The sequence below is a fragment of the Mustela lutreola genome, chromosome 1 (genome assembly GCF_030435805.1).
Source record: "Mustela lutreola isolate mMusLut2 chromosome 1, mMusLut2.pri, whole genome shotgun sequence".
NCBI classification, from domain to species: Eukaryota; Metazoa; Chordata; class Mammalia; order Carnivora; family Mustelidae; genus Mustela; species Mustela lutreola.
In genome coordinates, this window is record NC_081290.1 from 84,706 (window position 1) to 107,531 (window position 22,826).

Below are 22,826 nucleotides of genomic sequence, written 5' to 3' on the forward strand. Positions count from 1 at the left end.
ATCTTTTTCTGTCATCAAGTCTAAGTGGTTTAACCTTTCCTCACCCTCGGAAAAGGATTTGATTTCCCTCAGAGGGTGAACCAGACCCTGTCACCCCTGATTTACCCTCTTGCTCTGCGGACAGCAGCAATACCTCCGAACAGGTTACTCAATCCAAGTGCTGGCCAACACTCAGTGCAAGAGTTTCATTATTTAGCAATATATAGGGTTTTGTGGGTTTTTTAAGTCTAGAAGGGGAGGGAAGAACAAATTATTTAGCAAGTCTCAGAATGAAATACACTGGAGACAGTGGACAGTCTTTCTAAAAATAAGATTTTTCGGAGGGGTGAGAGAGAAGAATGCCATTTCAAGTTGCACCTCTTCACTTAACTGAGCCGGAAGAGAAAAGAGACATTTCAACAGGGGCCGGCCGCCAGCACCCACCCACCTGATGGGCCTCCAACCTACTTAATTCTGTGTAACTCAAATAAAATAGAACTCAATTTTAGATTTTTGTTAAGCCTCTTTCAAAGGTATGTGGGTGACTTTAATGTCCTTAATCGACAAAGGATTAATTTCCAGAATATATTAAGATATACAAAAAGAAGAAAAAGTAAAAAAAATATATATGGCAAACAATTCATAAAAAGAGTAAGCCCCTCCTTGGGGCGCCTGGGTGGTTCAGTGGGTTAAAGCATCTGCCTTTGGCTCAGGTTGTGATCCCAGGGTTCTGGGATCGAGACCCGCATCAGGCTCTTTGCTTAGCGGGAGCCTGCTTCTCCTTCCCCTCTGCCTGCTTCTCTGCTGACTTGTGATCTCTGTCTGTCAAATAAATAAATCTTTAAAAAAAAAAAAAAGAGCAAGCCCCCCCTTAATGACTACACATTTTAAAAGATGTTCAACTTCACTATCAGCAGAGAAACACAAACAAAATAACAGTGAGATACTATTTCATACGGATAAAGACTGAGGAAATTTTAAATTGAGTCCTATCAAGTGCTAGTGAAAATTTGGCCAATTGTAATGTAACTAGTATAACCCTACTGGAAAACAATTAATGTGGAACCATCTAGTAAACGTAAAGATATTCACAGCCCGAGACCCAGCGATTCTACTTCCAGGCATAGCTCAGGAAGATGTTTGTTCAGGAATTTCAGGTGTGCAGAGAAGGGTGATGAGAGCTCACCTTATCCAGATTCATGAACCGCCAACATTTTGTCACATTTGCTTTATTGTGCGAGCCCTAGATGTATAAAATGACACTTTTTTCAAAACCATTTGAGAATGAATTGCAGACATCATGCCCTTTGCCCCTAAATACTTCAGCACTGATTTCCTCAAGACACAAGGTTTTACTTACTTAATCACAATGAAATTGTCAAAATCAGGAAAGTGGACATTACTACAAAACTAGCATCAAATGTACAGACCTTATTCAAATTTCGACAATGGTCCCAGTAATGGCCTTCATACCACTTTTTTTCTGGCCCAGAATTCAACCAAGGATCACATATTAATTTACATGTCATCTCCTAGTCTCCTAATTATATGAAAAGTTCCTCGGCCTTTCTTTGTTTTTTAAGACACTGACATTTTAAACTAATAATATGTTATATGTTAATTAACTATTTAAATAATAAGGGGAAAAAGACATTGGCATTTTTTAAGAGGACAAGCCATTTACTTTGAAGAATGTTTCTTAATTTGGGTTAGTCTCATGTCCCCTCATGACTAGACGCAGGCTGTATACTCTGGGCAGGAGTACTATGTAAACGGTGTGTCCTTCTCCCTAGTCGCGTTGGGAACATGTGACTGATCTGTCCCGTGACTGATGACATTTAACTTTGGTTGGTTTAAGGCAGTTAGTTATTACCAGATTTCTCCACTGTAAAGTTACCATCTTTCTCTGCTTGATCAGTAAGTGGAGAATTACTGTCTGCAAGTACCTGTGAAGGAGAGATACCTCAAGATTAAGGAACTATTCTGCTCCTCAAATCCTCACCCAATGACATTAGCAGCTCCGATGATTCTCACCTGAATGAACTGGTACTACGCGTCTTTTGTTTTAGGAATTTTAAAGATTTTAATTTTTTATTAACAGAGTGAGCCAGAGTGAGAGGGAACACAAGCAGTGGGAGCCGGAGAGAGGGAAGCAGACTCCCTGCTGAGCAGGACTGGATCCCAGGACCCCGGGAGCACAACATGAGCTGAAGGCAGACGCTCAACGACTGAGACACCCAGGCGCCCCACTGTGTTTCTTTTAAATGGCATTTTCTCACTCCTTCCCCATTTATTATTTCCATTCCATCTTTAAAAGAGCTTTCATCAAAATCAAAAGCTTCTGCACAGCAAAGATAACAGTCAAGAAAACAAAGAGGCAACCCACGGAATGGGAGAAGATATTTGCAAATGCCAGTAGAGACAAAAGGTTGATATCCAGGATCTATAATGAACTCCTCAAACTCAACACACACAAAACAGACAATCATATCAAAAATTGGGCAGAAGATATGAACAGACACTTCTCCAATGAAGACACACAAATGGCTATCAGACACATGAAAAAATGTTCATCATCGGGGCACCTGGGTGGCTCAGTGGGTTGGGCCTCTGCCTTCGGCTCGGGTCATGATCCCAGGGTCCTGGGATGGAGCCCCACATTGGGCTCTCTGCTCTGCGGGAAGCCTGCTTCCTCCTCTCTCTCTGCCTGCCTCTCTGCCTACTTGTGATCTCTGTCAGATAAAGAAAGAAAAAAATCTTAAAAAAAAAAAATGTTCATCATCACTAGCCCTCAGGGAGATTCAAATTAAAACTACATTGGGATATCACCTTACACCAGTTAGAATGGCCAAAATTAGCAAGACAGGAAACAACATGTGTTGGAGAGGATGTGGAGAAAGGGGAACCCTCTTACACTGTTGATGGGAATGCAAGTTGGTGCAGCCTCTTTGGAGAACAGTGTGGAGATTCCTCAAGAAATTAAAAATAGAACTTCCCTATGACCCTGCCATTGCACTCCTGGGTATTTACCCCAAAGATACAGATGTAGTGAAAAGAAGGGCCATCTGTACCCCAATGTTTATAGCAGCAATGGCCACGGTCGCTAAACTGTGGAAAGAACCAAGATGCTCTTCAACAGACGAATGGATAAGGAAGATGTGGTCCATATACACTATGGAGTATGATGCCTCCATCAGAAAGGACGAATACCCAACTTTTGTATCAACATGGATGGGACTGGAAGAGATTATGTTGAGTGAAATAAGTCAAGCAGAGAGAGTCAATTATCATATGGTTTCACTTATTTGTGGAGCATAACAAATAGCATGGAGGACATGGGGAGATGGAGAGGAGAAGGGAGTTGAGGGAAATTGGAAGGGGGAGGTGAACCATGAGAGACTATGGACTCTGAAAAACAATCTGAGGGTTTTGAAGGGGTGGGGGGGTGGGAGGTCGGGGTACCAGGTGGTGGGTATTAGAGAGGGCACGGATTACATGGAGCACTGGGTGTGGTGCAAAAATAATGAATACTGTTAGGCTGAAAATAAAAAATAAATTTTAAAAAATGTTAAAAAAAAAAAGAGAGCTTTTCTGATACACTCCATAAGTTCTTATAAAACTATGCAAAAGTAGACATAATAAGAACAATTTGCCACATTGTTTGCAACAGCAATCTCAAGGTACATTAGAGAGATGGATATACAGAAATACATACAAATATCAAACCATTATGTTGTACACTTAAAACCAGTATGCTGTAACTGTACCTCAATAAAAATAAATAAAAAAACAAAGGGAAGCTCGTATAAAAAAGAGATGGATACATCCAGGGCCACATAAGAGCTAGAAGAAATTACCTGGAAAAGTGACCAACTTAGGTAATTTGCAAAAATCATCATGAACAAATGACTCAGAACGATATGTGATGGTGATATTTTTATAGGGCCAGAATAATGCAAAACAATGAGTACTATGTGTTAAGATATGTACATGTATAGGGAACATGAAAATGTGCACAAAAATAATAAACATGAAAATCAGAGTAGCACTTTCGGGGGGAATCAGGGAACAATACACAGAAGAATTTAATTGTTTCTATAAAGTTTTATTTATTAAACAACTTAGTTTAATAAATAAAACTTTATGGAAACAACAACAAAAGGTTACATGGAACTGACAATTGTTCCGAAGACAAAAATCTATATTGTCAGAGAGCAGTTACCAGCTTAGAAGCTCTTCCATAAGGTACACAAATTCTGAAAGTGGGTATTATTATAAAATTTGACATCAAAAGAAGCACTGCCCAATACGTAATATCACTTCCCTCCCTAACTAGACTGGCCACTCAGGGTCAGACTTACCGATTCAATTTGCCCTAAGCGTACCTTCTGAGAAGAAAAAAAAAAAGCAAACAAAAAACTTCATTCAGTCAACATACAGTCACTCTGATTCAGGCCTCAAAGTAAAGGTTAGAAAGGGAAAGAGGAAGTATTTCTTTTGGCACCAAGAAATGTTCCTAAGTAAACTGAAAGTTTTCAATATATAGATGTAAATACGTATCAGATTTAACTGGCACAGACACAATTTTGATATCAGTTTTATGGTCATTAAGGAAACCTAATTTTATCAGTAACAAATCAGTCCTGATCCTTCAGAGCGACCCACATTTCTGAGATTGATAGAACCCTGACTCTAGGAAGCATTTCCTTTTGTTTCCTAAGTCAGGTTCAAAATAGTAAAGCCCTAAACTTTGAACTTTGTCCTCATAACAAATGCTCTGGTGAACCCAACAAGGTCCATGCTTGGATGGAAATAAAATGAGAAAAACTATCTCTTTCTAATACGAGAGATTAATTACACAAGCTGCCCTGTGCCCTGTGCCTTTAGCAAGTCATGGTACATCAGTAACACCAGCTAGGAAAAGTTAAAAAAAATGGAGGCTGAAGTTTAAACCATTTCAAATATAATTAACTCTAAATTAGCTGAGTGAACTCTCGGAATGACGGCTCATTTATAAATCACAGTAGTTCTGCCATCCTTCAGATGTAAATCATGCTTTCTAGGTTAGCCATTAGGGAAAATCAGGGTCCACTACAGATCAAAAGTGTATACAAGAGGCTGTATATAGAGGAGCAGATCCTTAACCTGCCAATGGGCTCTCTTCCAAAAGTCAGAAGCTCAGAGTTCAAAATACACTCTCTCCTGGAAACTGACTGAATTAGTCTGTTTCAGCTCCAAGCCCATCCAGTCATAAGCCCAACTAACCCCAAAATGTAGGTGATCATATAGTACCAGTCCATGAAATAGAAATCTTCAGCACTGGGCGCCTGGGTGGCTCAGTGGGTTAAGCCGCTGCCTTCGGCTCAGGTCATGATCTCAGGGTCCTGGGATCGAGTCCCACATCAGGCTCTCTGCTCAGCGGGGAGCCTGCTTCCTCCTCTCTCTCTCTGCCTGCCTCTCTGCCTACTTGTGATTTCTCTCTGTCAAATAAATAAATAAATAAAAAATCTTTTAAAAAAAAAAAAAAAAGAAAGAAAGAAATCTTCAGCACTGTTTCTACCAGAAATTTTTTAATTAAATCTGGTTTGGAATTGACAAAAATATACTTCCTTGTCCTGCAGTGACTTAAAGGGGATATTTGGGAACTTTCAGGGGTTCTGGTAATGTTCTGTTTCTTGATCAAAATGAGAAGCACATGAGTAAGTTCACTTTGGGAAAAACCATTAAGTTGTACCTTTATAATTTTACACTCTTGCCTGTGTGTGTTAAGTTTCAATTTTTAAAAAGTTTACTTGCAAACTGCTGTACAATGTTGCCTATAGGTAATGATATTGTATTAAGTACTTAAAAATTTGTTAAAAGGGGTGCCTGGGTGGCTCAGTTGGTAAAGCGGCTGCCTTTAGCTCCGGTCCTGGGATAGAGCCCCACATCCAGCTCTGCTCAGCAGGAGGCCTGCGTCTCCCTCTCCCACGCCCCCTGCTTGTGTCCCCTCTCTCACTGGATCTCTCTCTCTGCCAAATAAATAAATAAAATCTTAAAAAAAACTTGTTAAAAGGATAAATCTCATGTTTAGTGTTCTTACCAAATTAAAAAGAAAGAGATTAGAAAGAGAGAAAGAGACAGTATCTGTGAACCCCTGTTTCAGTCATGCATCCACTATAGGATTAAATAAATACTTCCATTATTTAAAAAAAAAAAAAAAAGCTCATATCCCCCTAAGCAAGGGGGCAGGGAGGAATTTACCTGTAGGGGCACCAACCACTGGTAGTAAAGGCCTTTTCCTGGTGTGAGGAGCTCCTCTGGGGGTCTGTGGTCCACCCTGACCACCCCCCCCATGTCCTTCCGGACCCATCAGTGGGCTTACAGCAGAGATCCAGGTGAAGCAGTGGTAAAGATGAGCTGCCCGGGGCCAGGGTGGGGGTGGGGGGAACAGACATACTCTCCGTCAAGCTCCAGAGGACCAAGACCCACATTCACGCCATCGCTGGGTCGGCACGACTAAGGGCCTGGGACGGGTCCCTCCAACCAGGAGTCTCTGTCCTTGTTCTTGTCCGTCAGTCATCACACAGATGACTCCAGCAACCACAGAGTCACCTGACCGCACAGCTTTCCGGCCCTTTTTTGGTCACATTTTCCACAACAATTTAGCTGTAATGCTGCAAGGCTAATTCTAGATATACCCTGTGCAGACAATTCCCAGGGCCATTAATCAAGCCATAATTTCTAGCATGTGAATTTGACTGTGCTTACTTCCCAGAGAATCCTCTGTGTTTCTGATTACCGCTGCTCTCCTTCCTAAGTACTTTTTAAAAGATCCTGTTTATTATTATTAACTTAGTTAAGTGTAATAAAGGTGTCAGGGTTATACTTAAAACAAAAGTTAGGGGGTGCCTGGGTGGCTCAGTGGGTTGAGCCTCTGCCTCCGGCTCAGGTCATGATCTGAGCCCCACATCGAGCCCCTGCTTCCTCCTCTCTCTCTGCCTGCCTCTCTGCCTACTTGTGATATCTCTCGCTCTCTCTCTCTCTGTCAAATAAATAAATAAAAATAAAATCTTTAAAACAAAAGTCAGTTTTTCACAATGTATACACTGAGGTACTTGAAGGTAAAATGGCATGGTATCTAGGATTAGTTTTTAAAGTGCTTCCATAAAAGGATACACATTAAGGTGAGAACATGGTGTTTCTGATTGCTTACCTGTATTCTCTAATTTTCTATGTTGCTCACATACTGCATCTGTAATTAAAATTTATCTAAAAAATACTTCCACAGACGAGCCATAAGAGACTCTTCATCTCAGGGAACAAACTGAGGGTTGCTGGGGGGTGGAGGAGGGAGAGGGTGGCCAGGTGATGCACACGGGGGAGGGCATGTGCTGCGGTGAGTGCTGTGAGATGTGTAAGACTCACAGACCCGTACCCCTGGACAAATAATACATTAGATGTTAATTTAAAAAAAACACTTCCACAAAGGAAAAACTGAAAAAAGAGGACAGATGATGTAAATTCTTATTGAATTGGGTGGCTAGTACAAGGAGATTAACTGTACTGCTCTTGTTAGTTCTTAAAAATGAATGCTGTATTTTTAAAAAATCCATTTCAGAAACTCATTTGCAAAGTCAGTTTAGCTGGAAATCAATTTCCTCACCCAAACCCAAAGCATTCGTTCACTTAATCCGTCATTCAGCCACGACAGAGAGACAGCCAGGCACTAAACAGAACGGAGGGAAAGGGAGCTGAACTCAAGCACGGCCGCACATCAGAACTGTCTTTGGAACCTGTGAACACACAGCGCCAGGGCCCAGCCCCGGACCCGCGCAATAGAACGCCAACCACATTTTAATAAACACACATGAAGGATCAAAAAAAAAAAAAAATACAGAAATACATCAAAATATTAGTTCTTAAGCACAGGGTAGCTTCAAGGAGATAAGCACAATCCTTTGGGGTTGTAGTTACACACATATGTTCAAAAACACTTCTAACCTAATGACACTCAAGAAAATTAGGTCTTTTCTGCATAACAAAATTTCATATGGGTGATTTTTAATGTTCTTATTTATATATCTACAATATCTCCTTTTTCGATAAAGTATATGTATTATATTACAGAGTGAGAGAAAAGAACTTAAAAGTGCTTTTTTTTTTAAACCGAAATGACATGTGACCAACATACCCCCCCAAACACCCATCATTTAAAAGGCCCAGTTAAACTGCAGAGTGCTGGGGAAGTCGGGCAGCGGCTGGATGGACTCTGAGTGTACGACTCATTTTGGATCACCAGTTAGCAGTTTCTAATACTGCTAAGCATAAATCGCCTACCCTATGCCTTTCAATCGCCCCAGGTATTATCCTCTGGCAAAAAAACAAGCAAACAGGCTCAGGACAATGGTCACGGTTATTCCTAAGGGCTAAAAACTGCAAACAACCCAAATGTCGATCAACATGACAACGAATTAAACAAAGGATGTATTTCAATAAAGGAATTCTACAGCAATTTAAAAAATTCACTGAGTCCCACGACATGGAGAAATCTCATGAATATGATACTTTGTGAAAAAACAGGTACAAAAGAGCACATACCCTCTGATTCCATTTATGCGAATTTCAAACATAGAAAGACTGACAGATGATGGAACTCGGAAGACAGGTGACGGCAGGGTCCGAGGGAGGACCCTACATCTGGGCAGGGCTTGAGAGACTTTTGAGAACTAGGCTGTGTTCTTTAGGGGAACTATGACAGATTCTTCGACAGGTCTATAAATACCCCAAAAGACATCTAGTTGAACACTTGATAGCTGTGCATTTTAATATGTGTTAACTGTGCCTCCACTTTTTAAAAATCAGAAACATGTTACACTTAAGAGTTGCCACAATTTGTAGCTACAATCCCAATTAGAGGTTCTAGGAAATCATAGTGCTTTTTTTCCATAAATATTCTAAACTAGAAGACAACTGACATTTATTGAATGTTTTCTGATGCCAGACTGTGCTAAGCCCTTGACACCTACACTTAAATAATCCCCAGAATCCTATGAGGTTTTGTAGGTTACCCCCATTTTACAGATGAGAAAACTAGGGCTCAGTAGGGTTGAGTAACATTCCAGGGGCCAAAAAACAGTAAGGAAGAGAACGAGGTTTTGAAACCAACTCTGCTACTCCAACACCAACTGCTTCCTCATATCCTAAAGCTTCAAATTCCACATCGCTCTGTCCAGCACCTGCCCTCTGACAGGCCCCAAAGACCTCGCTAAAAAGGGATTTGAGTAACAGTTCTTACAGTGTCTCTCCTGCCTGTGAGGGAAGGAACGGAACTCTGACCTAGGAGATGCTGTGCAGGGCCGGCATCTAGCATTAGTCTGGAGACGCACTGGTCACTAACTTATTTACACTGCCTCATCCTTCCAGGGTCATTGTAACCCACATCACTTTTCTTCTCTCTTTTTTTGACGAGGGCAGGAATCTTTCAGTGCCTGGAATACATCTGATTCGGTCTCTGTACCTTCCCATGCTAAGCCCAACAAAAAGCAGCCACTGGGCAGCAGCCCACTTGATACTCCTTCCCCAGTTCCATTGTTCCTTCAGGTCTGAGTGGTCTGAGGCGGTTCTTCTGTCCAACCTCGGCGCATGTCCCGCCGGCGTTGTTGCTCCTCGAGTCCTCCTGAGGCACAATCAGCTGCCCCGTGTATGCAAATCAGTCAAGGTTTAGAAAGCATAATCACTCTTCATGTTGCCAAGGTTTTTAGGAAACACCTTCTATCTCTTTTGGTCCCAACAGCCTGTTACACCCTCACCCATGACTCTAGGTTTGAGTTCAAGGTCGCTGAGACAGAGACAGATTGACCATGAAGCCAACACAGTTCATCTTTGGTCTCCTCACCTAAACGGCTCCTTCCAAAGTCCCACACCTAATTCTGTATATTCTTTTACCTAAAGAGGATCTCCAAATTGTATAAGCTTCAGGCACCCACAAAACAGGCACCTCTAAGTCATACTGTCATTTTGTTGCTACAAGCAACACATCTGTGATAAAGCATTCACCTTGTAAATTAAATCGATTTAGAAGGAGAAATATTCGGGGCACCTGAGTGGCTCAGTCAGTTAAGTGTCTTCCTTCAGCTCAGATCATGATCTCAGGGTCCTGGGATCGAGCCCTCTGTCCGGTTCCTGCTCGCAGGGAGCCTGCTTCTCCCCCTCCTCCCTGCTCGCGCTCGCTCTCTCTCTCACACGTCTCTGTCTCTCAAATCAGTAAATAAACTCTTTAAAAAAAGGTTTTTTTAAATAAAAAAGAAGGATAAAAACTTAGGATGAGAGAACCAAGTTATTACCAATAAGTATTAGAACACTGGGAGCTCATAGACACACATTAATCTTTCTGCTTAATTTCACTTACTATTGATAATATGTTATCTATTGGATGATCAAATCAGCAATATACTTCTTAGAGGGGTTGCTGTTGGCTAGGTCATCTTTGGGTTGTTGTTTTAAGGTCTGAAGTTTCTTTAATTTTAAAAGTGCAAGATTGAAGAGAAAAACAAAAAAAAATGTGAATGCAAGCAAAATGAAAAACTTCACTACATAGAAGGTGCACAGGTGTCCCTATAGCAGCAAAACTGCTTTAGAAAAACTAAATTATTACATGCCATGTACTAGGTCCATAAAAAAAAGAGGGTAAAATCAGTACAACTGTCGTGACTTGTCATGTATATGAAATGTGCTCAAAATAAATGCTGGCTTAGCATCTCCTTTGATTTCCTAAGAGGTACTCGGTCATGATTGCCTCGTTCAGAAAAAAAAAAAAAGCATTAGTTATGAAACTATTCATGTACCCCTGGCCATGTTTCCCCAGTTGGCACATTTAAGAGACATTCAACTTTTTAATTCTATTTCTTTTTTTTTAAAACATAAAAAGGGTAAAGTTTGTTTTAAGTACCTATGTACCCCATCAATTAATCCAATTAATAAAAGTAAAATAAGGGGACACCTGGGTGGCACAGTGGGTTAAGCCTCTGCCTTTGGCTCAGGTCATGATCTCAGGGTCCTGGGATCAAGCCCTGCATCGGGACCTAACAGATATATTCAGAACATTTCATCCTAAATTGGCAGAGTACACATTCTTTTCAAGGGCACAAGGAACATTCTCCAGAACAGATCACATACTGGGTCACAAATCAGGCCTCAAAAAGCACAAAAAGAATGAGATCATGCCATGCATATTTTCTAACCACAACGCCATGAAACTAGAACTCGACCACAAGAAAAAATTTGGAAAGACCATAAGTATACAGAGGTTAAAGAACATCCTACTAAAGAATGAATGGGTTAACCAGGAAATTAAGGAAGAAATTAAAAAATACATAAAAGTAAATGAAAATGAAAACACGATAGTCCAGAACCTTTGGGATGCAGCAAAGGCAGTCCTAAGAGGGAAGTGTAGCAATACAGCAAGAAAAATCTCAAATACATGACCTACCTTACACCTAAAGGAGCTAGAAAAAGAACAACAAATGAAGCCTAAAGCCAGCAGAAGAAGAGCAATTATAAGGGTTAGATCAGAAATAAATGATATAGAAACTAAAAAAAAAACAAAAAAAAACAAAAAACAGAACAGATCAATAAAACCAGGAGCTGGTTCTTTGCTGCCTGCTCAACAGGGAGCCTGCTTCTCCCTCTGCCACTCCCTCAGCTTGTGCGCGCTCCTCTCTGTCAAATAAATAAAATCTTTAAAAAAAAAAAAAAAATCCTGGGGCGCCTGGATGGCTCAATGGGTTAAGCCTCTGCCTTTGGCTCAGGTCATGATCTCGGGGTCCTGGGATGGAGCCCAGCATTGGACTCTCTGCTCCGCAGGGAGCCTGCTTCCTCCTCTCTCTCTGCCTGCCTCTCTGCCTACTTGTGATCTCTCTCTGTCAAATAAATAAATAAAATCTTTTAAAAAATAAATAAATAAAAATAAACCTAACGAAAAAGTAGTCTACAGAGGCGCCTGGGTGGCTCAGTGGGTTAAAGCCTCTGCCTTTGGCTTGGGTCATGATCCCAAGGTCCTGGGATTGAGCCACATATTGGGTGCTCTGCTCAGCAGGGAGCCTGCTTCCTCCTCTCTCTCTGCCTGCCTCTCTGCCTACTTGTGATCTCTGTCAAATAAATAAATAAAATCCTAAAAAAAAAAAAAAAAAAGGGAAAGTAGGCTATAGAATGGGAAAAGATATTTGCAAACGCCATATCTGGTAAAGGGTTACTATCCAAAATCTATAAAGAACTTATCAAACTCAACATCCAAAAAACAAATAATCCAGTCAAGAAATGCACATAAGACATGAATGGGAATTTTTCCAAAGACATCCAGATGGCCAATACGCACATGAGAAGATGCTCAACATCACTCGGCATCAGGGAAATACAGATCAAAACCACAATGAGATACCTCCTCACATCAGTCAGAATGGCTAAAATTAACAAGTCAGGAAATGACAGATGCTGGTGAGGATGCAGAGAAAGGGGAACCCTCCTACACTGTTGGTGGCAATGCAAGCTGGTGCAACCCCTCTGGGGAACAGCATGGAGGTTCCTCAAAAAGTTAAAAATAGAGCTACACTATGACTCAGCAATCGCACTACTGGGTATTTACCCAAAGGATACAAAAATACAGATTTGAATGGGTACGTGCACCCAATGTTTATAGCAGCATTATCAACAATAGCCAAACTATGGAAAGAACCCAAATGTCCACCGACTGATGAATGGATAAAGAAGATGTGATACACACATACAATGGAATATTACTCAGCCACAAAAAAGAATGAAATCTTTCATTCACATGGACAGGGCTAGAGAACATTATCCTAAGTGAAATAAATCAAATACCATAAGATTTCATTCATATTTGGACTTTAAGAAACAAAACAAATGAACATAGGAGGAAAAAATAAGAGACGAACCAAGAAACAGACACTTAACTACAGAGGACAAACTTATGGTTACCAGAGGGGAGATGGGGGGGATGCGCTAAAATAGGTGACAGGTATTAAGGAAGACACTGACAGTGATGAGCACAAGGTAGTGTCTGTACATGATGAATCACTAAATTCTACACCTGAATCTACTCTTGCACTGTATGTTAACTAGCTAGAATTTAAATAAAAATTGTATGAATGGATGAATAGAAAAAATTAAGCTTTTCAATATACAAACAACAATCCATTAGAAGCTAGGATGAAAGAAGCCACTCCATGTACAATAGCAACCAGAAATATGATTTTAAGAGGAAGTATACAAAACTTATCTAAGAAAAACTTTAAAACATTCCTGAGGGATATAAAAGATCACCTAAACAAGTGGAAAGACCTAATGTCCTTGCAGAGTCTTACTCAACCTAGATAATGTCAAGCTGCTCCCAGAAAATTTATACATTTTACACAAGTCCAATAAAAATGAAGAGTTGCATTTCCTCTGGACCATGCACAGGCTGTATCTCAAGACCGTGTGGGGAAATGGCAGGCAAGAATAAACAGGAAGATTCTGTGGAGGAAAGCAATGAGCACAACAATCCCTACTGGATAGGAATACAACCCATTACGTCTATTAAATCACTGAACAATAATTAAAACAACATCACGGCCATCAGAAAAGTTTTGATTTTAAAATCATTTGGAGAAATATCTCAATCAGAGAAAGACTATTATATGACATATATTATCATATGTGGGATATAAGAAACAGAGCAGAGATCATAGGGAAGAGAGAGAAAACTGGATGGGAAGTCATCAGAGAGAGAGAAAAACCATGAGAGACACTTAACTTACAGGGAAAAACTGAGGGATGCTGGAGGGGGGGAGCGTGGGGGGGTGGTAACTGGGTGACGGGCAATCAGGAGGGCACGTGATGTGCTGAGCTCTGCACATGACATGCAACTGATGAGTCACGGAACACCATGTCTGGAACTATGATGTAATATATATTAGCTGGTTGAATTTAAACTAAAACTTTTGGAAAATTCAAAAAAAAAAAAACATGATGATACATAAGAAGGTAAGTAAACATAGGGAACAAAATAGAAAGTACAGAAACAGATCCGAACAAACACAGGAAATCAAGGGTGCCGTACAAATAAATCAGTTGTGCACAGATGAACTGGGTTTTTCCACAACTGGAAAGCCATCTGGACAAACACACTAGAATAAAAGAATCAAAGATTTAAATATTTTAAAAAACACAAAACTAATCAAAGAAGACATTGGAGAACTCCCTAAACTTGATCGAAGGAAAATCTTTCTGCTAAAAAACTCAAAATCCAGACACTATGGAAAGAAAATATTCATAAATTTGACTACGCAGAAATGAAAAATCCCTGCATAGTAATAAGCATGATAAGCAAAGAAAAAAATACGAGTCACAAACTGAAGGAAATATCTGTATCTCCTCACAGACAGAAGTTTATCACCTAAATATATGAGAAGGTCCTAGAAATCAAAGTGAAACAGAAAGCTAGGAGAAGCATGGGGTACCAGGGTGCTTCAGATGCTTAACCAACGGAAGCACCCAGGTCATGGTCTCAGGGCCCTGGGATCGAGGCCCACATCGGGCCCCTGCTTCTCCCCCTCTCTCTGTCCTCCTCCGGCCACCCACTCTTGTGCTCTCTCTGCCACTTTCTCTCGAATAAATACATAAAATCTTAAAAAAAAAAAAAATACAAATTTTCCTTAAGCACTTTAGGGAGGGCATGTGCTATGGTGAGTGCTGTGAATGGTGTAAGGCTGATGATTCACAGACCTGCACCCCGGGAGCAAATAATACATTACATGTTAACAAGAAAAAAAAAAAAAAAGCAAGAAAATTAAACTCTGCAAGCAAAAAAAAAGTCCCTTAAGCATGAAACATGTACAAAGTCACTCTTTGTAGCAGAAGCGCATATTAAGACTACCCTGATTTTCTACTTCTCACCTACAGATTGGCACAAATCCAAAACTTGGACAAATTTATGCCTTCGGTGAAGCTGTGGGGAATAGGCACTTGGCACACACTTCCAGTGAGTACAAACGGTGCAGACTGTTAACGAAGGGCATCTAGCAACGCCAACCAAAGTTACAAATGCTCTTTGACAAAACAATGCATTCGGGTCACAGACTGATGTTACGTATTTATTCATGTTACAGAAAGAATACTGCCCTGTATTTTTTAAAGATTCTATCTGACAGAGAGTGAGAGGGAGCACAAGCACAGAGGGGGGCAGGCAGAGGGAGAGGGAGAAGCCGGCTGCCCGCTGAGCAGGGAGCCTGCGGGGGGCTTGACCCAAGGAGGCTGGGATCATGACTGAGCCAAAGGCAGATGTTTAACCACTGAGCTGCCCGGTGATCCCCGCAGCATACTTGAACAGCACCAGGCCTAGAACTACAGTTAAAAAGAACTATTTGCACTCATATAACGAAATTTCTTGCCAAACAAGAAGAAACTTTCTAAATAATCAACGGAAAGGACCACGGGATAGAGTTGATTACTATACGTCATCTTTGGTCAAAAGCCAGAAACATCCACGTTGTAACAGGTGTCTGCACAGCACGAAGAAACACTGCGACAGCTAGCAGGACGCAGACGGAGACGGCAGGGGGCGGAAATTATACTATTGGTCATCAAATCACGTATTTTTAAACAATTACGGTTTCAGCATCATGTGAAGATATTACTTACGCAAAAAAACTAAAATATTTTTTCAAGATGTATAAACCCAAATTTCAAACACTCACACGAAAGCTTGCAGACGCGAAGCCTGCGTGTTCATCGGCCAGCTGTCCCAGAATCACATCATCTGATGGCTCAGCGAGTCCTCAAAATTGCAAAGACGAAACAAAGTGAACCTTGACGGTGACCACTTCCCACATAACCAGTGCCACCCCTGCATCTCGAACCTTACCCCAAAATACTTAATTTCTAGGTTAGCTTTAGAAGTCCCCGACAATGCCCCACCTCCCATGTGTATGCACGCACGGAAAAGCACACTTTACAGAGAAGGCATCCAAAGGCTTTGTTTCTCAGAAGGAGTTGGTAGATGACATCTATTATTCTTGGGAGAAAAACAGAGCACAAAAGAGTACTGGTGGGCCGAGGAATGAGGAAGAAAATGCCGAGTCGGAGCTCGCCCTTCCCTCGGTCTCCATTCCCTCTGCTCTCCTTTTCTTCCCTGCTTGATCCTCTCTCATCCGTTTCTCTTCTCCGGTCCTTTTCCTACGAATTTTCCTCTAGTGTTTGTAAATGTCTTTCACTCTGAGAGTTCACTAAAGCCTCCATTTCAACTTTCACCCGCCGAAAATACTGCGCACCTGTAGCCTGGCTTCTTCCCCAAGGCTCACACTTTATATCGCTGCCAGGACATTCCATCTCTCCACCAACCCACTGCCCAAGCTCCACAGGCCCCAGGAGCTGTAGAAAGATTTATCATGCAAACAGATGTCCAAAGTCCAGATAGCCATATTCATATTCAAAAGAAAGACTATAACAAGAAACAAAGAAAGACACTACATGACAATCAAGGAGACAATCCAACAATCACAACAAATAATTTTGAATATTTGTGCACCCAACATGGGAGGACCCAAATACATAAAACAGTTAAAAACAAACATAAAGGGCGCCTGGGTGGCTCAGTGGGTTGAGCCACTGCTGCCTTGGGCTCACGTTCGGCTCTTGCTCAGCGGGGAGCCTGCTTCCTCCTCTCTCTGCCTGCCTCTCTGCCTACTTGTGATCTCTATCTGTCAAATAAAAAAATAGATAAATCTTAAAAAAAAAAAAAACAAAAACCATAAAGCACCTAATCAGCACTCATACAGTGACAGCAGAGGACTTGAGCACCCCACTTATGTCAGTGGCCAATCACCCAAAGAGAAAATCAACAAGGAAACAACGGCTTTCCATCCGCACTGGGTAGACTTAACAATAGGTATATTCTGAACATTCCATCCTAATACAGCAGAAAACACACTGTTTTCAAGTGTACGTGGCATATTAGGCCACAAAACAAGTCTCCACAAGCGTAAAAAGATCGAAGTCATGCAATGCATCCTTTCTGACCACAATGCTATTAAAGCAGAAGTCAACCATGAGGAAAACTCTGGGAAGACCACAGACATGGAGGTTAAACATCTGCTACTACACAGTGAACAAGTCAACCAGGAAATCAAAAAGGAAGAAGGTCACAGAAACAAAGGAAAACAAACACAACGGTCCCACACCCCGGGACGCAGCAAAGTGGGTCTAAGAGGGAAGCTTACAGCCGCACAGGCTCACCTCAAGCAAGAAAAGTCTCAAATAAACAACTAAACCTTACAGCTAAAGGAGCTAGAAAAAGAACCAACAAAACTCAAAACCAGCAGAAGGAAGGAATGAAGATTAGTTTCATTTGAATGAAATAAAATGGAATCTAAAACAAACAAACAAAAAGAACAGAACAAATCATGGAAACTGGGAGCTAGTTCTTTGAAAACATCAACAAAACTGACAGACATGGAGGGACGCCAGGTGGCTAAGTCGGTTAAGTGTCCAACTCTTGATTTCAGCTCAGGTCACGGCCGTGGATCGAGCCCTTTGCTCATGAGCTCTGCACTGGACGAGAAGTCTGCTTGAGATACTCTCATAGTATCTCTCCCCTTGCCTCTCTGCCTGCTTGCTCACTCACTCTTTCTCTAATAAGTAAATCTTTTTAAAAAATAAACAGGATAAACATCGACCCAGACTCATTTTAAAGGGGGGAGGGGCTTAAATAAAATCACGAATGAAAGAGGAAAAATAAAACCGACACCACAGAAATAGAAAAGATTGCAAGAGAGTATTATGAAGAAGTATATGCCAACAAATAGAACAACCTAGAAAAAAATGGATAAATTCAGAGAAACACATAAACTACCAAAAGAGAAACAGGAAGAAATAGAAAACTGGAACAAACAGATTACCAACAATAAAACTGAGTTGGTATTCAAAAACCTCCCAACAAAGAGAAGTCCAGGACAAGAGAGCTTCATGGGTGAATTCTACCAAACATTTAAAGAACAGTTAAGATCTAGACTTCTCAAACTATTCCTAAACATAGAAGGGGAAGGAAGCCTCCTGAATTCATCCTACGAGGCCAGCATCACCCTGATGCCAAAACCAGATAAAGACACCACAAAAATAGAGAACTACAGGTCAGCATCTCTGAACAGAGATGCCAAAATTCCCCGACAAAACAGTAGCAAACCGAATCCAACAGCACATTCACAAAATCATTCACCAGGATCCAGTGGGATTTACCTGGGATGCAGGGGTGGCTCGACATTGGCACGCCAAGGCCCCATTACCTTCAGAACGGCTATCGAGCACCTCTTCTTTCTCCACTTCCCTCTCCCTCTCCCTGTCTAACCCACCTCTGCAAAGCAACCAGACTCATCTTCCCAAACCTTTGATATTCCCTCACCTAAAGAAGTAATTTCTTAGCCTGGCACTTAAAGCCTTCTAGGACTTAAATCTAAATATCTATCCAATCTCAACTCCTGCCTCCAACTCATTTTCACTCATTCTAGCTCAAACCAAACTAAAGCGGTCCTTGGGCCCCTAATGTTTTCTGGGCCCTCTTACCCTCCTGCTTTTGGCTACAACTTCTTCCACTGGACACCACATCCCTAAAATCATTCAAAATTCTTCACATCAGAACCCCATTTTCCCCTTTTTGTGTTTTCTTTGAGCCCAGGACCCACCAACTCCAGTCATCACATGATGCAGGCAATGTCTTAACTGTTTATAAGCAAAGACAGAAAAAAAGACCAAGTTACATCAAACTTATGAAATGTCATTTCTACGTTTCTAAAACAAGCTTGTGCTAAAGGACACAAGGGGTGGCTTATCCTGCAGCAGTAACAGTGGAATGGCTTCCCTTAGGAAAAAGGATGTTCGTTCTTTTTGCTGCTTACGAAATGCCTGCCTTTCTCTCCTTGAGTATATACCCCGACACACATGCTTCTCTGCGAGAACAGAATGTCACATGAGCATCAGAGGCGGAACACCGTGACACGCAGGGATTTCGTCACACCTGCCGGCATCGCACACTTGAGATCTATCATGGAGAAGTCGTGGGGACTGGCCAGTGACTGGCACATAAACTCACTGCCATGAACATATGAGTCATTGAAAATGAGGATGTTCGTTCATTTGAGTAGATTTGTACCAACATCATTGCAAGAGGCAGGAAAAGGAAGCGTATATCTGCATGATACACTAACAGATACCGACTTAATCAAAAAACCTACCACACTTGGGAAAAAGGAATATACTCTTACTCTTTGCAAAGACGTGAAGTACTCTACAGAGCGTACATGGCAGATGAATGTGACTCATGGTCACAATCACTCATGGTCAAAGCCTGTACGCTCTGTCCAGTCTTAATCTCCTTTCTCCTTGTTGTTTTGTCTGGGTTTTTTTTTTCGTAAAGGGATGGTCTCTGGAATCCCTGATCAATTTCCTCTCTGTGTAAGCCACGAGAATTTCCCTGTTCACGAAGGGACACTGGAAATCAGAATGCTTTTTCTCGAACCACGGGAAGACTGTTACTCAGTGTGCGCACACACTGGCTTTCCGTAAAGCCAAAGTCACCATTCCTCCGAGTTGCTGGACTCTCAGGCAGTGCACTTTTCCAGATACTCAAAGGTAAAGGGGCCAAATTATCCCACCCCCAAAGTTCGCCCACAGCGTCTCTCCATCCTCGGGCTTTTCGGTCCGCTCCACTGAATGGCCCAGTGAAAGGGGCGTGTGCAGGCCCAGCACGCAGCACCAGAGAAGCACAAAGGCTAGGCCTGTCGATTCCAGAAACAACGAGGCAAGACAGGGTGGAAGGCTCTGCGGCCCTAACAGAAAAGCAGACGACGCCCCAGGCTTTCCTTTTATTCACCGGTGTCCCCAGAAGTACCGGAGCCATAAGGGGTCTATGGGTTTTATTCTCTAAGGAACCTTCAAAAACAAAATAGGACTCCAGGAAATTGTCCTTCCCTAGTCAGCCCAAGCTTTGAGGGAAACAGAACTCTGAAGGAGAGAAGCAGGAATACCAGGCACCTGACCTAGAAGTCAGTGAAGGAGGAACAGAGGGGAGCTTTCAAAATACTGAGGTCCACACCAAGAGAGGGTCCTAAGGGTTTTGCACATCCCAGGGAATGCAGGCATCACTAGGCCACCAACTCATGTGACATGTTAATTCATGTTCCAGATGTCATACTATAGCATCCTCCTACTCCAACCCAAGAAAAGGACTCTGTCTAATCACAGGCCCAACAGGCTTTCTCCCTTCCCTGAGCCCCAAGAGCCCATCCCCAACAGACACCCCCCATTTCCCCAGGCTTCTGTGTACCAAGCCTACTTTGGCACCCTGGCCCCTCACACGCTGTGCTGGGGCATCTGGGTGGCTCAACTGTTAAGCATCTGCCTTGAGCTCAGGTCAGGATCCCAAGGTCCTGGAATCGAGTCCCGCATCGGGCTCCCTGCTCAACAGGAACCTGCTTCTCCCTCCCCCACTCCCCTGCTTGTGTTCCCTCTCCCGCTGTGTCTCTCTCTGTCAAATAAATAAATAAAATCTTAAGGAAAAAAAAAAAAAAAAAACCTTGTGCTGTACCAAGAGCTTCAGCAAGAAAACAGAGAAGATTGGGAACTGCCGTTCTAAACCGTCCTAGAGAGAGGAGAAAAGGAGAGGGCTTGAAGGCGCCGCTCCTTGCGGAGGAAAGACCTGACGAAGACCCTTCCTGCTGTCTCTGCTGACGGAGTCAGTGGCCCACAAACAGATACCAATGTTACAGAGATAAATACGACCAAAAGACAGATTAAAAACTGAAAATAAAATTTGTATATGGAATTTATCACAACAAAGATGACAAGGCACTGCTAACAACTGAAGAGTTTTGTTACCTAATCCATGCCTTTCCTCAAACTCTCAACTCTGCATTCTATGTATAAAACTTTTCTGTGAAAGCTACCTTGTAGCCTGTGTCCAGTTTCATGATCCTTTTGGCTAAGAAGCTCTTTCTTACATAAAACATTTTGCTTTCATGCATACCAGTCTTTCCTATCTTTTATGGTTACGGAGAGAAAGAGGGATGGCTTCTTTCTTCTGCTAATCAGCCTACTGTCGTATGAATCATCCTTTGGGTTTTTTTCCCAAATTCCATCATCAACCTTCACAGGTCTGGTTGGCCACTGCAGTCACCTTTCGCAGGCTTCAGAACTTCCTCTTTACAGAAACAGAAACAGTAAGCCTGGGATTCTCTGTACCTTGATGTCACAGCTAAACCACTCTGCATTGAGCCCGTCATATCTAATGTCACCCTCTTAGCCAACCTTATTTCTGTGTTTGTTCCGGTCCACGAACTACACTCACTCCCTCTGCTACACAGGCTATTCCTCATGCCCCGAGTTTGGAAAGTCCCATCAGCTCTGTTAAGCCCAAGCCCCCTTGACGTGGCCAGTTCAACACTAACACATCCACCAAAACACCCTCTCTGAAGTCCCCCATCCAAAACGATCTCTTTTCATGCAGCAGTTGGGATTTTTCTTCCTCAGGTTAATTACACTTATTTTGGGGACATGCGATGCGTCAGCACCGGCTGGCTTCCGGTGGTCACAGGGATGTGAGGAGACTGGGGGAGATCTCTGTAAGGAGGCGAGGGTTGCCTGAGAGCAGAGTTCACCATCGGACGTGGGTGCACAGAAAACACTCCATAAGCACTGCTCACGCAGACCAGGGTCCGTGATTGCCAGCGGCGCGTCACTGCGGAGTTTTGTGAAGGTCACGGCGCTGGTTCTGTGCCATGGAGGGCAGCATCATTCTGGGTTCAGTGCTTTCCATGCCTGATAGTCTAAAACTGCCTCCTGAAGTGGCAGCCTTTTCCTACCATGTAACCAAGGCTGGCTTTTCATTCTTCTTCTTTTTTAAATAAAGATGTTATGTATTTGTTTGAGAGAAAGAGAGAGAGAGCACAAGCAGGGGGAGTGGCAGAGAGGGAGGGAGAAGCAGCTCCCCGCTGAGCAGGGAGCTGGACTCAGGGCTCAATCCCAGGACCCCAGACGCTTAATCGACCGAGCCACCCAGGCGCCCCGAAGCTGGCTTTTCTATCCCATTCTGGAGCATCCTCCTCGGGTAAAGGATCTTCAATATCACCCCTTCTCTGATGGCTCATTTACCAAAACAATCAAGATTACTTTAAATTCTACTTTGTTTCCTAGGTTACTTAAACCCCAGCTAGAAGCATTCAATGATTCGATGCTTCCAGTTACTTGGGTCAATACAGCTCCAGACAATACAACCAAATCTATGTCTAAACCCAGTTACTCCTTTCAGTTAGTGACCCTTGGGCAGACGGTGTGAGACACTCTATTCTCCAGATCCCAAGTGGTGACAAGGTTTCCTCAGGAAGCCCAACTCCAAAGCAGTCGGTAGTGAAAAGCAGGTGTGTGTTAAGGAGGCTACGTCATGGTTCAGAGGCGAGGACCCATCACCCAGTGATGTCTGCCAGGATTGTGGGAGGGAAACAGATAGAGTGGTTTTGTCAACCCGGTATTTAGAAGAGCATACGATCAGAAGCTTTACTAAAATAAAGGTACGTACAGTTTTCCTGTTTTCTATAGTTCATGTATCTGTAATACAATAATTTGCCCCTCTTTAAATTTTGAGTAATTTTCTTTAATGTCTCTCAGTTATCAAGACTAGAAATACTGAAGATGTACTTGTTCTCCTAAGAAAAGCAAACAAGAAAAATCAATTCCTTTTTCATCACTATATACCCTGGAAGTCCCCCAGAAACTTACAAAATAAGCAATGTTGATCATAAAAGAAGAGGATTTTAACCCCAGAT

The 22,826-nt window shown here is 42.2% G+C and overlaps 1 protein-coding gene across 5 annotated transcripts in view; it reads right to left on the reverse strand.

The window, feature by feature from the left end:
• GPAT3 (glycerol-3-phosphate acyltransferase 3) overlaps window positions 1-22,826 on the reverse strand; it is an 84,719-nt gene that overhangs the window by 19,030 nt on the left and 42,863 nt on the right. Inside the window, exon 1 of one of the 5 annotated variants that reach the window (XM_059144256.1) lies at window positions 15,714-15,777. The exons of the other annotated variants lie outside the window; for them this stretch is intronic. The gene's annotated coding sequence lies outside the window, so the exon portion shown is untranslated. Of the gene's footprint in view, window positions 1-15,713; window positions 15,778-22,826 lie in introns of those variants that run through there. 5 annotated transcript variants of the gene reach the window in all.